Below are 12600 nucleotides of genomic sequence, written 5' to 3'. Positions count from 1 at the left end.
AATTCATTACTATTTATGATTGAGCATCTACTGTGTTCCAAGCACTGTGCTAAATTTTTCACCTGATAGTGATGTTTAGCATATTCCAGGATATAATTTCTGGATTTCCGGACTCTTTAGATAATTTTAAGATTCAATTTAGACTTCTATCCTCCAGGAGAAAAATGAAAGTGAAAGTGTTAGTCATTCAGTCATGTCCAACTCTGTGCAACCTCATGTAGCCCACCAGGCTCCTCTGTCCATGGGATTCTCCAGGCAAGAATACTGGAGTGGGTTGTCATTTCCTTCTCCAGGGTATCTTCCCGATCCAGGGATCAAACCCGGGTCTCCGCACTGTGGGCAGACTCTTTACTGTCTGAGCCACCGGGGAAGTCCATAGTGGAGGCTGGTCTCCTCCAGGAGACCATCCCTGACTCTCCCAGGCTAGGGAAGGTATCCTCCTTCCGAACTGCCTGTGTCCATATCTCTACCACTGGGCTGACCCCATGTTTTCTAGTTCTCTTTGTGTGTCTGTCTCTAAACTCAAACATAAAATCCATGAAGGCATGAAGGCAAGAGACTCTGCTGGCAAATCCTCATAGCCACCCCCCGGCACAGTGCTACTGTGTAGTAAGTAGCGTATTTTGGTTAAAGATATGAAAAAATAGCAAATGAACAGAGAAAACCACATCCATAAACTAGGACTTAAGTTAAACTTTTTTTTTTCTTCTTTTCTTTTTCTTTTTTTATTAGTTGGAGGCTAATTACTTCACAACATCTCAGTGGGTTTTGTCATACATTGATATGAATCAGCCATAGAGTTACATGTATTCCCCATCCCGATCCCCCCTCCCACCTCCCTCTCCACCCGATTCCTCTGGGTCTTCCCAGTGCACCAGGCCCAAGCACTTGTCTCAGATGGACTTCTCCGATCATGGCAATGATTCTCAAACAGGTCCAGGTGGTACTGGTCATTTTGTGATGGTCATTCCTTCCTCTATTTTTTAAAGAACTACCTATGTCAAGAACTATGCTAAGTATGCATTCATAAACAAAAGATGGAGTACTTGGCCCTGGGGAACCTGTGGACTAGCAGTGCCTTTGTGTGTGCTCAGCTGTGTCCAACTCTTTGCAGCCCCATGGACTGTAGCTTGCCAGGCTCCTCTGTTGATGGGATTTTCTGCTCTTGGAACAACACCAATCCATGCCTGGCCTTTTGGAAATGCCATGTTTCTATTTAATTTTATCACATTCTAGGAAAATACTTCCTGCAGGAAATAATGGCATTTTACATAAAGGCAACATAATATTACGATCCTGAAAGCACATCATGAAAAAAAAAAAGTAAACCAAACCTAATAAGCTGGTTTTGTGTTTTCCTATTAAATTTATTAGATGTTCATATAGATTATTAGATAAGTAGCAACAAGTACCAAGAATTAACATAAATTTATGGACAGCAAGCTTTCATTTCAGAGAACTGAATCCATTTTCTGTGACCTGATATATTACCACCATAGTTTGACTTCAGCGGGAAAACACCACTGTTCTATATGTTCACTTCTGCAGATTACTTTTGAACGGCTGAAGTTAGAGGTTGAGGTATATACATGCATGTGTGTGTGCTCAGTCACTTCAGTCATGTCTGACTGTTTGCAACCCTATGGACTGTAGCCCAACAGGTTCCTCAGTCCATGGGATTCTCCAGGCAAGAATACTGGAGTGGGTTATGATGCCCTTCTCCAGGGGGTCTTCGCAACCCAGGGATCAGATCTGCATCTCCTGTGTCCGCTGCATTGCAGGCAGATTCTTTATCACTGAGCCATGGGGGAAGTTGTGAGGTATATACATACTCAAATGTTAAAGGGTGACACCTACAGGCAGATAACATACTGCCGCTCAGATCTATTAGATATCAAAGAAGATGCCAAAGAATCACATCAGAAACAAAAAGTGTTCGTTTGGGAATTATTTGTTCCCCAGCATCCAAATCCTCTTCCTATTTGGGTGAAATCCTCCAATGTAAGCGGCCCCAACTTCTATTACAGAAGCTAAACTAGATAGACCCTCCTCTCAATCTTTTAGACAAGATCACCTGTGATTTTGAATCTTAAGAAAGAGACCTCAAGAAGAAGGGATGGGTAGATTAGGGTCGCAACAATGGCAGAGTCCAAAAGTGGTACTTGGGCCCAGAAACGGAAATAGAATGCCCTGATTAGATGATTTCTGCAGCCTGGCCTCCCTTAGTTCCTGTCTATTGTCAGCATCTGCTTTTCCAAACTTCATGTCAATTCTGTGAACTATCCAACATCTTTCCAATAAATTATTTTTCCATTTAAGGCAGCCAGAGTAAGTTTCTGTGCTTAGAATCAAGAATGGTAGCTGATATACTACATAATGTTTATTGTGTAACTTCTACGTGTCAGGCATCATGCCAAGTCCTACACATGCATTATCTCATCTAGTCCTGCCCCAGTAAAACCCTATAAAATAAGAATAGAGAGGGAAATAGAGTCCAAAAGACTAATTTGTCCAAGTCATACAACTAGCTTGGCAGAACCAGAATACAAAGTCATCCAGTTTAACATTAGAACTGCTTCCCTTAACCGTTTCACTATCAGACAAAGGAAAATACTCTGGGGCTTTTGAAAGTATGAAATTGGAAAATAAGATGTGAGACATAGTCGTATAGTCTATAGGCATTGTGAGCTAATAAATCACAGAGATAAGTCTTGCAAACATATAAGGAAACTGAAATATTAAACTGAGACTGAAGACAATTTTTCCATGCAGTTGATGAAGCTCCAGTGCTCTTCAGCTGCAAGAGGCTCTTTCCAAAGCTCCAAATTTAAATTTTTCTTTACACATTTTTATTCTTTTTCTTAAAGAAGGCCCTTCAAAATAGTAAAGCTTCAGACTCCACAAAACCTGGACCTACTCCTGGATGAGACCATGAATTTCTTAAATTAGAGACTTATTTTCTAACTTCAGATTTGGAGATCAAGCAGAGAATCAGAGACCTACAGAAGATGGATAACAGTGCAGACAACCTTCAAGGCCACTTTCACTCTGCTGTGCCCAAGGGGAGAAAGGGGGAGAGTTAAGAGTTCCTCCTCATCACTCCAGATTGGGTTCAGTGTGTACTCGGGGACCCATGGGTCCCCAGAAAGCTGGCTTCCTTCTCATACTCATCTGTGCTGCCAGCAGGGACACCAGCAGCAGCCAGAACTGCGTGTGGGTCCCCCTGTCTCAGGCACATAGTCACCAGGGCCCCTTTCTTATGGAACCAGTTTGATGGGGGCCTGACCATCAGAGGAAGGGGCAGAGAGTCAAGTCACATCAGAGACACTAGGAGAATCCTACCTTTCTTTAAAATTTTGATATTTTGTCCACATGGATTTTTTCACACTAATTTTTATTTTTAAATTGCATTAAAGTAGTAATTTGCCTTGATTACTGAGGTTTTTGGTGCTCCCTTAAATTTTTCACCCAAGATAAGGGATTTACTCGCCTTACCCTCATCCGGGTGCTGACCAGGCACATGGAGAATCACCAGGCATGCAAAGTCTGGGGTTTCCCTCAAAACAGCAATACCTCATCCAGTCATTCTCCTGTGTTTCTAACCCAGCCTTGTCACCTAAATTAACACCATTTTACTATAATCTACACGCATCATCCATCTTTATATCTGAGCCTTTCTTACTTTAAGGGATAGGCAAAAAAACCAAACCTCATTACTAAGCCATATTGTCTGGAAGGTTCTTGGCCCTAGGACAGGACTGTCCTACCAAGACAAACAATGGTTAGGCCAGTGGTTCTTTGCCCTGGCTGGACATTCAAATCAGCTGGGGAGCTTTTTAAAAATACCAGTGCCAGAACCCTGCTGCCAGAGATTCTGATTTTATTGGCATAAAGTGATACCCAGGCAGGGCATTTTAAAGACCTTTATGGAGGTACAATTTACATACCATAAAATTCATCCATTGTAAGTTTAGTGACTTTTTTAGTAAACATATCCAGTTGGGCACCCAGCACTACAGTCTGGAATGGACCCTTCTCTTCACCCCAGAGACTTCCCAGTGGCGGTTTCGGTCGGGCCCCGTACTCACCCCAGCCCTAGGCACCACTGCTCTGCTCCAGTCTCTAGACGTCAAGCACGAGTACTTTTTAAAAGCTTCTAAGTGATTTTTGTGCAGACACGGTGAAGAATTACCATTCCAGACACCAAAGAGATAAATTCTCTCCTTAGTCCTGCCTCAAAAAATTTAGACAGCTTCTGGTAGAGTTTTTCCATATTGAAATATCTCTAACTACAAATCAAAAAATTTTGGTGGAATAGAATACTTTTGGGGACGAATAGTCTGTAATCAACTTTACTAAAATACACTAAGTGAAAAAATGCCTGTATGTGTATGTACACTCCTAATAAGTATGAAATGCCACGTTTCTACACAGGCCTAGGATACAGAATCCTTTGGCTCTGTAGTAAAAAATAAAAGCCTACTGTGCTATCTTCTAAGTCATAGTCATTGCCTTAAAAATTAACAAAGGAACATTTATCTCAGACTGAAAAATTATGAGGATTACAAACAGCTTGCCCTTAGACATTCAAAAAGTCTTCAGGGGAAAAGATTTAGAGAAGAACAAAGTACCCTTAATGGTATGTTGCACAAACATAAATATGATACCACACTAGCACAGGAAAATTCTAGAAAAAAAGTCACTGGAAAGTTATCCTACAGAGCTGATGTCCTTCTGTCATTTTAGGCATGCAGGGCAAGCAAGCACTTGTAAAGGGGTGAGCCTGAGGAACAGGAATGAACTTGACAGAATTCACAGAAATGCCAGCCCGAGGCTGCTGGGTGAGTCAACACTTTCTCAACGCAAGCAGTTCTTCTACCTTCTTGGGCCAGGACAGTGAACCGCAGACAGAGCTGTCAACACAGCCAGGACCTGGGAAATGTTATGGGGTGCAGCTGGAACATGACCCCACCCATACCACTCCCTAAGGTTGTAACGCTTTAGAACAGTGCCCTCAGCCCAGGAGGTGCTGTCTCCGATTAGGCCACTGAAGTTCTCCAGCAACAAAGTTGCCGGGAGTCAGAAGAGCAGCTTCTGAGAAAGTAGCCCTTAATTGCTGATAAAGAAAGTATGGATTTTGTCAAGTGGATGGCCCCCAACCATGCTTTCTATTTAGATTTTTAATTCCTAACATCTATTAAGGTACTGGGAGGCAAATATTAAGCTATTTTCTCCTCTGATGATCAATACTGAATCCTTAGTCCACAAGAAGACCTCAAATGACTTTGAAAAAAAATCACCTGAGAAGATTGGATAAAGGCTGATGTGTTCCATCCTACCCTTCCCTTTCCAAATCATCAGAAATGACAGGAAAAAAGTTTTAAATAAATAAATTAGAAAATTGAAGGCAAGCAAAGAAAGGCAGACTCTGGGACCTGTAATAATGAGCCTTCCCCAAAGGACAAAGTTCAGAAGGAATCAGATCATGAGCCTAAAACACACACAGGAGGGGACAGTGGTGGGGATGGCTTCAAGGGATCCTAACGAGAGGGAAATGATATTGGGAACTTGCGTGGATAACAAGGTTCTGGCTACCATCAGAACTGGAGGAGCAGCCAGGCCAAGTGGTTACACACACGCACACACACACACACACACACATACACACACACACACCAAGCTCATAGGAGCAGTAAGCCCAAGGGGCATATTTGGGGCCAGAGCATCAAGGTGGTACTTCTAGTAGCTGGCCTCACCCAGGAGGAGTGGAAGTGTCTTGGCAAGAAGACTCCACTGACTCATCCTGCCCGGCCTCACACCCTGCTCCTGCCCCGCCAGTGAGGACAGCACATTCTCAGACACATCATCTGGACCTCTCAATGGCCCAGATACACAATACACAATCACAAATCACAGAATATTTGAAGAAAACCTTTACTGTAACACAGAGACACCAATTACAACTAAGAGAACTTACCATCCAGCACCCCCTCTCCCACCCCTCAAAAAAAAACCCAGTCTTTAAATATCCAGTAGATGAGCTGTACAGCAGAATGGACACGGCAGAACACAGACTAAGACAGCTGACAGGTGGAACAGACGAATCCTCCCGAAACAAAAAGGATGACAGATGCATGAAGGATACATCCAGAAGAGAGATGAACCCCTCGAACAACGATGAAAGAACATTTCCCAGAGCTGCAGGATTATCTTGCAGACAAAATTAGGACTACTTATGTTTTCTTTACACTTTTTTGTGTTTTTCTGACCTTCTTCAATGAGCATTGTAGAGTCGGGCCATTCAAGATGGATGTTCTGTAGCTCTCTTTACATCCCCTGCTTGCCCAGTCCCTGCTTCACCTACGCCAACACATGTGACTAGCCAATCCTCTTAATTATAGGCCTTAATCAGTAATTGCCTACATACCCTGGTAACTGATGAGCCAACCTGACGTCAATTCCGTCTATAAGAAGTAGCTCCTTCCCCCGCAGCAGTAAAGGCCGCTGCCATGTTCTGCCCCCTGTCTGCTGCACATGGTGGGTGTCTCTCCACAACTCAGCTTCAGACATGTAAGATCCAACAAACCACTGATGTCTCTGTTGCTGTCTCTGGGCTCTTTCTTCAGCCCCGTGGCTGGGCAATTACAAGATTTGCAGGCCTGTAGGGTGCAGCCCAACAAGCACACTATTTAGAGGGGAAAATCTAATTACATATAAGGTCTGAAAAGAATAAATAGAAGAAAATTCCCTAAACTACATGATAGGCTTCCTAAGGGAAATGGAGAAGGTTAATGTCAATCAAAATTTCCCCCAAAGAGATCAATCACAAGTGAAAATTGATCATCAAATAGAAGTCACAGAAATTTTGCTAGAGGTCTTTGAAAACAGGAGAAATGTTGATCTTTTCCACTTAAAAATTGGAGAAGGATCTTCCCATAGTTTCTAGACTTATCATCCTAACTACATGTCAGAACCAGAGGTGGTCTTGTGGGGCCTTGAAAATGCACAGTAAGAGACTGAGCTGTCTTGGTAAGGCAATAAAAAGCCAAAGACGGCTTTCGTGGCATATTTGAGGCGGAACCACCATCATCCAGGGAGAAGAAGGAGGTAGTGTCCCAGGACAGAAAATCCAAGGAGTAAATGTCTGCTTAGCAAAGGCCTCAAGGGTTGCCATTTACATCTCTGTCAAGAAACAAACAGAACCTTTCTCGGAGCACATTCCCATGCCCCAAACCAACACCCACGTGAGCCTCTGAGCTCTTTGTGCCACAGCCACCCTAGGGAGGTAAAATAGTGCCATTGTACTTGTAATTGCAGGTTCCTCCTTGTGTTGGAGAGACACTCAGGAGGGTTTCCAGGGTCCAAAAATATATCATGGCATGATGGAAAGTGAGCCCAACCCCTCGCATGGCAAGATGCTACTTCCTGGGGTCTTTTTACATTTATTGCTTCTCTTTTTCCTCTGACCTTAGAATTTACAAAACAATTTAGACTTACGTACTACAACCTGTCCCTGTGCAGATCCCCCTAGGATCTGATAGTTTTAAGGTCTGCTGGGGGCCTAAAGAGGGGAAGTGGGGAGTTTCCATTTAAAACTATAAATGTATATTTTTAAAATAGTAAAGCATCACCAGTACTCAAACACCAACAAAGGGAACAAATAGAGGGACCCAGAAAGGATGCCAGTGATTTAATTGTAAAACCAAGTCCAAGTCTTTGCAGCAGATCTTGAATTAGACAGATTCATATTTTCAATAGATGTACTTAGTACCTACCAGGCATCATGCTCTTGCTAAGAATACAGTGCCTTCTGAGCCCTGAGAGGGGCAGTGGGACAGTCTGCTAAGGAAGAGACAAAGTTTACCTACTCCAGCCTCCAGGAAGGTCAGGGGTCCAGTGAGGGAGACAATGAGCAGCTGGCACATGCAGCAGAGGTGAGGGACCCCTTGCCCACTGGGAGGACCAGAGACACCTTCATGGTGGCATCAGAGCTGAGTCTAGAATGATGAGAATTCCAACAGGCAAAGCCATGTGAGAGGGCAATGAAAGGCAGAAAGAAAAGTTTGAGAGAAAAATAGAGGAAAGAGAGACCTTCTGGTCTTAAATTGCAGCTCCAAGGTCACTGCAACTCTGTAGTCATTCATCTGGCCAGGAGACTCCAGGAGAGGGGCGTTTTTGAATGAAAGGAAGCCTTGTCTTTGACGTGGACGCTGATGGGAATGGGCAGGAAGGGGCACAGAGAAGATACTGGGAGGCAGAGGTTGGAGATGAGGAGGACCAAAGGCCTTCTCGTCATCAGGAAACTGAGTTGAAGCAGCATCTTTTCTCATCTGCCTCGGAGCTGCCCTCTCACCCTATCCTGGTTACAGTCCCTCAACCCAGCCTGGCTTTTAGGACAGTCTTGGTAACTCAGTGTTGAGAAACAGACTCAGTGGTGACCAGCCATGGGGAATTACCTCTGATATGAGCATTTCCAAACCAGATGTAAAGTAATTACCTAAGATCAACCATAACCCAGGAATGTGTGCTGACGTCTGCAAATAGATAAAGGACACCAAGGAGCCCACTCAAGAGGCTGGGGAAGACAAGTACCCAGTAATCCTGTGAAATTAGTATGGTCCCCGTCCATGTAGCCACAAGTCATTACACTCTTGCAAATTTCTCAGACATGCCAATCCACTCAATAATGGGCCTCCTTCCTGGTTAACTGCTGGGAGGGCAGTAGGTAGGGAAGCAATAGGATCAGATTCTGGCTATAACTCAACTCTGGAGGAAGCTTGCTCCCTCTGAGAAATAGCTGATGGCATCTCAGCTACTGCTGCATCTATCATCCATAGGCAAGGCCTGGCCCAACTCTGAGCGACAGCCCTCTAGCCACACCAGGCTTCCCGAAGACAGGAGAGGCCACGGAGTACTGCTTTGTAAAGCACCTTAAAACCTGCTGATGAAGGGATGAGTTATACATCCATACTACAGAAAACTGTGCAATTGTTGAAATGAAGCTTTGTCTATGCCAACAAAGGAAGATGTCCAAGATAGGGCACTAGGTGGAGAATGCAAGCTGCAGTGTGTATATACAGAATTATTCCATTTGTTTATATAAGATATTAAAAAATACATATATTCTTGAAAATACATGGTAAGTTTCTGGAATGATACAAAAGAAATTATTCTATTTCTGGAAGTATGAGAGGTAAAGAGAACTTCTCTTTTATTTTATATCCTTTTTGCTGCTTGACCCGTGAACTTCCAGATGTTCAAGCTGGATTTAGAAAAGGCAGAGGAACCAGAGATCAAATTGCCAACATCTGTTGGACCATCGAAAAAGCAAGAGAGTTCCAGAAAAACATCTATTTCTGCTTTATTGACTACGCGAAAGCCTTTGACTGTGTGGATCACAACTAACTGGAAAATTCTTAAAGAGATGGGAATACCAGACCACCTTACCTGCATCCTGAGAAATCTGTATGATAGCAACAGAACTGGACATGGAACAACAGACTGGTTCCAAATCGGGAAAGGAGTACGTCAAGGCTACATGTTATCACCCTGCTTATTTAACTTACGCAGAATACATCATGAGAAATGCTGGGCTGGATGAAGCACAAGCTGGAAGCAAGATTGCCAGGAGAAATATCAATAACCTCAGGTAGGCAGACGACACCACCCTTATGGCAGAAAGCGAAAAACTAAACAGCCTCTTGATGAAAGTGAAAGAGGAGAGTGAAAAAGTTGGCTTAAAACTCAACATTCAGAAAACTAAGATCATGGCATCCAGTTCCACTACTTCATGGCAAACAGATGGGGAAACAATGGAAACAGTGAGAAACTTTATTTTCTTGGGCTCCAAAATCACTGCAGATGGTAACTACAGCCATAAAATTAAAAGACACTTGCTCCTTGGAAGAAAAGCTATGACAAACCTAAACAGCATATCAAAAAGCAGAGACATTACTTTGCCAACCAAGTTCCATCTAGTCAAAGCTATGGTTTCTCTAGTAGTCATGTATGGATGTGAAAGTTGGACTCTAAAGAAAACTGAGCACTGAAGAATTGATGCTTTTGAACTGTGGTGTTGGAGAAGACTCTTGAGAGTCTCTTGGACTGCAAGGAGATCCAACCAGTCCATCCCAAAGGAAATCAGTCCTGAATATTCATTGGAAGGACTGATGCTGAAGCTGAAACTCCAATACTTTGGCCCCCTAATGCAAAGAACTAACTCATTGGGAAAGACCCTGATGCTGGGCAAGATTGAAGGCAGGAGGAGAAGGGGACGACAGAGGATGAGATGGTTGGATGGCACCACTGACTCGATGGACATGAGTTTGAGCAAGCTCCAAGAGTTGATGATGGACAGGGAAGCCTGGCATGCTGCAGTCCATGAAATCACAAAGAGTTGGACCCAAGTGAGCGACTGAACTGAACTGAACTGAATAATTTAAGAAACAGTTTGAAAATGTTTTCTAAATAATATGATAAAAGAGGCCAAGAAAAACTATTATAAATATGATGTCTCTAGGATAACTGAAGTTTGAAAAAATCATCTTGTTACTTTTATTTCTCTAGCCTGATATACATTTCTGTATTAATACCACAGCTTTGCTAGGCTTACTATGGCGCTGCTTCCGTTCAATGGAGCTTAAGCTTTATAGTGAAATCAAATGAAATGTGAGTGTATGCACAAGTTGTATTTTCGGAGAGAGATATAAACATGTCTAAACACTGAACAAATCAATACCTAACACACTCACACTTCATGCAAAGGCTTCTATAGTATTGGTTTGACCTGCTGAGCATCCCTTTGGATTTGGAACTGAACTATCCTCACCTGACTCCACAACTCTCCACTGGTAGAGTTGTCTATCATGGTGCCACAATCCCCATCCTGCCTCAAAAAGATACGCTCATGCCTCTGGCTGGCCCATCACAGTACCCCAATCTCCTAACTACAATTATTTGTCCAGTGAAAGGCAAGTGTCCTAACCTGGAACAGTTAGAATCTTCCCTAAGATTTGATATGTGGGCACTAGAAGAGAAATGTTGTCTCTCTTACTGCAGGATCTTAAGCTTAAGATCACGAAGGCTTAAATAAAGTCAGGCAGAGATAAACAGAGTTGAAAAAAGGAGAGTGAAGGACAGAGCTGATGGCATCACCTTAAGTTCCAGATTCAGTCACATTTGAAATCACAATTACTTTCCTTGGCCTTCCCATTCATAAGGATCAATAAATTCCTCCTTGTGACTTAAGCTGGATTCTGTTGGTTTTCTCCCTTGCAACTTAAAGGGTCCTAACTAATTAACATCTCCATTTCCTCACTGGAGTTTTAACAAACCACTCCAAGATTGTGACTATCAGCCAAACTCAAGATTCAAAATCATAGTCTATATTCTAATATTCTGAATGTCATTGTTAGGGAGGATATCCTATTTGTTCTTCAGGAAAAGGAGGTACAAGGAACTTTCTATATGGAATTTACCCAAGGTCATATAATTTATCAGAAGCCAAGACCAGAGCAAAAATAATTTCCCCAACCTTTTCTTTAAAAAAAAAAAAAAAAAACCCTTTATTCAAAAGCAAAGGAGAGAACTGTCTGCACAATCTACAAAGGGTAGGGAAAGAGAGATTCAGTCTTGATGATGTCTTAGTTCAGGAACAGTAAGGACCAAAACTAACCAACCTCAATTCTCCAAGACTTTCAGAACGCTCATCTAAAGCATTATTTTACAGTATAAATGAAAGCCCTACTGATGAGGGTTTACAGTAAGTTCTGCTTCCTCAATGAGAAGCAAAATAAAAGCCTGATGAGTAACTGAAGCAAAAATGTAGCATAAAATTGGTTAAACTCTCTAAACCAATGGAAAATGGTTGACAAGAAAGGAAATTCACAAAGGAATATTTTCAATGCAAATGGTACAGCAGAAGGAGAAGGTGAGAAGACTGTACATGGAGCTGAGCTTTCGAGGGAGTCAGGCATCTGGCTCAGCCAGGATTCTACAGAAATACGCTGTATTCAGAAATTCTGTTAACTGCACTGAAGGAAGAATTTACAATTCAGATAATAAACAATAGAAACTCCAGTGTGAATCCTGCACCACCTCATGCAGCTAAGGAATATGGGACTCACATAACATCTCTGAACCCCAACTTCCTCACCTGTAAATGAAGGGACTGGTCTCTGACATGTTTTCTAGATGCACAAGTAATAACACTTATAGTTTCTCACTCTGAGCTTCAGAGAAGCTTCAGAGTGAGCTATACAGTTTAAAAAGGAAATTTCAATTTTTAGTCTGTCAGGCAAGCACTGAAATATGAAAACCATAAGGAAATAGTTGACTTGCTTCTCTCTTTATGTGCAAGAAGTATGGATACATCCCAAAAAGATATTAAAGGAAAGCACAGAATCTATAGGTGTCCTGGCACATTATAGCCAGAGATTAACTGATCACACGCAAAAATAGTTAGGGACAGGAAGGCTCCACCCCAAAACTAAATCCATATTCTCCATTCTTTGCAGTACATTTTACACTTATAGAATTAGCTAAGTGAGAAGAAAAGAGAGATGCATATTATCACAACTTGCTCAAAAGAGTGAAAAATTA

This window comes from Cervus canadensis, chromosome 15 (genome assembly GCF_019320065.1).
Source record: "Cervus canadensis isolate Bull #8, Minnesota chromosome 15, ASM1932006v1, whole genome shotgun sequence".
NCBI lineage: Eukaryota > Metazoa > Chordata > Mammalia > Artiodactyla > Cervidae > Cervus > Cervus canadensis.
This window is presented reverse-complemented; position numbering follows the sequence as displayed.